The following is a 4,855-nucleotide window of genomic DNA, read 5'->3' on the forward strand; positions in this document are numbered from 1 at the left end:
CTTTTTCATAATTATCCAAAATACAACCTAAAACTTTTCTTGAATTCAAACCCTAGTGCTTAGAAATCTAAGATGAAGCATCTTCATGGAAAAGATTGTGTGATAAAGTAAATGTTCTCCCAGCTCTATTTCCTTGACTCACAAAATATATTTAGAATCAAGGAGTAGAGTTGTGTTCAATCAAATTCATAGGTAAATCATAGATAAATCAAATTCATAGATAAATCAATATATATTATGTGCTCATAATCTCATCTCCAGCTTTTTTATACAGGTGTAGCTTTAGGGTTTAAACAGGTTTAAGGACTACAACTGGACTTACCTACTACCTTCAGTTCTTCACTGATCCAATTTTGCAATTCTGTAGATTGTTAATAAGTAAGTTATATAGATGCCCTAGAAATTATGTGGATGCAATACTTTGCAAAAGACAATCATTACAAAATATTCACATTCTTGAGAAAATATACAGTTCATGAAACTCTAGGCAAAAACACATCTACTAATTAATGATGTTGAATATAGTAGCAAATTTAAAACACACTCTATATTGATCGCATAGATCTTTAAAAAGACTCTATTCTTTTTAGAGTAGGTTTACAGCAAAATTGAAAGGAAGTTTCAGAGATTTCCTATACAACCCCTGCCCTCATACACGCATGCTTTCTCCCATTATCAACATCTTCACCAGAGTGGTACATTTGTTTTAGCTGATGAAAACCTGCATTGACACTATCATTGACATTATCACCCAAAATCCATAGTTTACATTAGGGTTCACTCTTGGTCTTGTACATCCATTGGGTTTTGACAAATGCATAATAACGTGCATCTACCATTATGGTGTCATACAGAATAGTTTCACGGCTCTACAAATCTCTGTGTTCCTCTATTCACTCTATTCATCCCTCACTTTTCACTACTATGTGGCAACCACTGATCTTTTTACTGTCTCCATACTTTTGCCTTTTCTAAAATGTCATTGGCTTAGTTCATTATCTGCTGCTGTAATAGAATACCTGAGACTGGGTAATTTATAATGAACAGAGATTTATTTGGATCATCATTCTCTAGTCTGGAAAGTCAAAGATCATGATGCCAGCATCTAGCAAATGCCATCATGCTGTGTCACCATCATCCAGTGACAAAAACAGAGGGCAAGAAAGGGCAAGAGCAAGAGGGCAAGAGAGGCTGAACTTGCTTTTATAACAGACCCACTCCTTTGATAATGGCATTCATCCATTTATGCAGGAAGAGCCTTTATACCTAATCACTTCTTATTAGGTCCCACCTTCCAACACTGTTGCATTGGGGATAAAGTTTCCAACACATGAATTTTGGGGAGCATATTCAATCAACAGCAGCCATATTGTTGAAATCATACAGTATGTAGCCTTTTCATATTGGCTTCTTTCATTTAGGAATATGTATTTATATTTCCTCCATGTCTTTTTGCAGATGGTTAGCTAATTTCTTTTTAACACCAAATAATATTCCGTTATCCGCATGTACCAGCTTATCTATTTACCAACTGAAAGACATTTTGGTTACTTCTAAGTTTTGGCAATCATAAGTAAAGCTGCTTTAAACATCCATGGGCTGGTTCTTTTGCATGGATACATTTTCAGCTCCTTTGGGTAAATACGAAGGAGCACAATTGCTGGATCATATGATAAGAGTATACTTAACCTTGTGAGAAACTGCCAAACTTTTTTTCAACGTCATTGTACTATTTTGCATTTTCACCAGCAATGAGTGAGAGTTCTGTTGCCCCACATGGTTTCCAGCATTTGGTTTTGTCATTCTAACAGGTGGGCAGTGGTATTTAATTGTTGTTTTAATTTGCGTTCTCTGATAACATATGATATGGAACATCTTCTCATATGTTTATTTGTCCTCTGTGTATCTTCCTAGGCAAGATGTCTGTTAAGAGGCAAGATGTCTGTTAAGGTGTTTGATCTATGTTTTAATCAGGCTGTTTGCTTTTTTATCTTTGAGTTTTAAGAGCTCTTTGTAGATTTTAGATAATAGTTGTTTGTTGGATATGTCTTTTAAAAATATTTTCTCCCAGTCTGTAGCTTCCCTTTTTATTTTCTTGACAATATTTCTCACGGAGTAGAAGTTTTTAATTTTAAGAAAGTCCAGCTTACCAAATCTTTCTTTCATGGATCATCCCTTTGATGTCATATCTAAAAAGTCATCATCAACCTTAAGGTCATCTAGGTTATCTCATATTTTACCTTCTAGAAGTTTTATATTTTTGCATTTTACATTTAGGTCTGCGTTATATTTTGAGTTAATTTTTGTGAAAAATGTAAGGTCTGTGTCTATATATTTGTACATGAACATCAATAGATATTTTTAGAAGCTATTCCTCTATGAAATTGACTGTAACATATGTATGTGTATATATATATGAATACACACACATATATTGAAATAAATATATTTGAAGACTATTTGATCATATATAACTCAATTTTTTTCACTCCCAAGAAATAGGTATCTCTGAAATATCTTAGTAAAACACCAATGCTGATCTTTTATTTATACTTTGACTCCATTGTATCTAAGAGTACTCTCACGAAAGGTGTTAAGCTGAGCTCAACAACATAGCAAAGTCATTGGCTTATACACCATGAAGTCTATATATATATATATAAAAATACATTTAAAAAAACTCTACTTTCTCTCCCTATCTGTATTCCTTCTCTAGCTGCTACAGTGTACTGGGGAGACAGCGGAATATTGTGGAATCCAGTGCTTTTATCAGTGAAACCCTGGAAACTTCCAGGTTCCCTCCATATCCTCCTGAAATCCGTTGGCCCTTGCCCAGCACATATCTTTACATTTTACCCAACTCAAAGCCTCAATTCCAGCACTGTTATCTAACCTACCCATTATTTCTATCCTAATACAGCCACAACCCGATGATTACAAAATAAGGTAAATTAAAATGTAACAAATTTTTGTTCTCAAAGGAATCACAATTCAAATAGTAATAAAAATACATTATAAATGTGAGTATTGTAAAAGTGTGGGAAGAATGGAAACAAACACAGAGTTAGTACTAGGTTAGGGGCTAGAAAAATATAAAAGTATCATTGTCGCTCCTATCCCTTGGCCTGAAAAGGCAGGGGAGACAACATTTTCCAGAACCAGACGAGACAAGGAGAAGTCTGAGTGGCAGGGCCATCTGGCATGAGCTGTAACTTGTGATGGAGAGACGCAGCCAGCCTCAGACAAACCTGCAGGGAGGGATGTGGAGGAATAAACCCCAACCTCAATTTCTTTCTTCCCTCCCATCTCTGTTGAATTCCCCATGCTAAATCCAACAGGAAGCTAGAGGGCCAAGAACCCTGTTGTTATAATCCATTCAGAAACACTTCTTAGGGCACAGAGAAAGGTGAAGGATGGAGTATTTGGAGAAGCAAATGGAAGAAAGATATCCAGCACACATATTTAAAAATCTATACTACTATGTTTTATTCAAAACATATACAGGCCAAAAAAGAGGATACATGGACAAGAGCTTATCTTTCTAAGCTCTATTAAGGTATGGAGTTGCTTGAAAATATAAGCATACAGAAAAACTTCTGTAGAGAAGAGGTTAGTTGCACATTCTCCAAGCCAGTGCAATCAGGAAAACACTAGTCTGAGAGAATGCACAATCTCTAAACTGAGGAAGGATTTAATCAGATGAATATAGACTTTTCAAGAAAAAAAACTTTGTATACATTGAATGTCTCAAAACTTGAATGAAAAGAAGTAAAGAAGAAAAGAGAAACTTTTCAAAATCAGTTAAATAAGAAGTATTGCACAAACCTAAAACAAACAGCTAATATTTATTGAGAACTTTTCTCAATAAGCAATTTGTTAGGGAAAGTTAATATGTAGTTTCACATAATACAGCATTACTAAGAGATAGAGGATTATTAACCCCATTTTACAGATGAAGAAGTGAGTTTGGGGAGTTTAAGTCATGGTCTAGCTAGCCCATACAGCTAGAAAATTGAGTAGACAGAAACAAAATTTAACTCTGCTGGATACCAGAACCAACTCAATAGCAATATTGGTACATTACAATCTTTTAATTAAGAAAAGTCAAGAAAAGTTAACTCAGTATGGAAAATGTCTATATTTGTATCCAAAATGTATCTAAATGATAAATCTTCTGCATTTAAGAAATTTTAAGGTTTTCACCTTTTAATTCTGGCAAATTACAGTATTCCTGCCAGGCCTCTGAGCCCAAGCCAAGCCATCGCATCCCCTGTGACTTGCACGCATACGCCCAGCTGGCCTGAAGTAACTGAAGAATCACAAAACAAATGCAAATGCCCTGCCTCTACTTAACTGATGACATTCCACCACAAAAGAAGTGAAAATGGCCGGTCCTCGCCTTAAGCGATGATATTATCTTGTGAAATTCCTTTTCCTGGCTCATCCTGGCTCAAAAAGCTCCCCGACAGAGCACCTTGTGACCCCCCACTCCTGCCAGCCAGAGAACCCCCCTTTGACTGTAATTTTCCTTTATCTACCCAAATCCTATAAAACGGCCCCACCCTTATCTCCCTTCGCTGACTCTCTTTTCGGACTCAGCCCGCCTGCACCCAGGTGAAATAAACAGCCATGTTGCTCACACAAAGCCTGTTTGGTGGTCTCTTCTCATGGAAGCACATGACAATTCCTACTTTATTCAAATTTATAGTTAACATCATATGAATTATGTTATTAATCAGATTAAAGACAGACAATTTTTCTGTCAAAGTTACCTTTTTTTTCCACAATTCAACTAAGAACTATCTTTGTTGATTCATTGGGTAGATTCTTTATGCTGACAATAAAAGTTAAGTAG

The sequence above is a fragment of the Chlorocebus sabaeus genome, chromosome 4 (assembly GCF_047675955.1).
Source record: "Chlorocebus sabaeus isolate Y175 chromosome 4, mChlSab1.0.hap1, whole genome shotgun sequence".
Classification (NCBI taxonomy): Eukaryota; Metazoa; Chordata; class Mammalia; order Primates; family Cercopithecidae; genus Chlorocebus; species Chlorocebus sabaeus.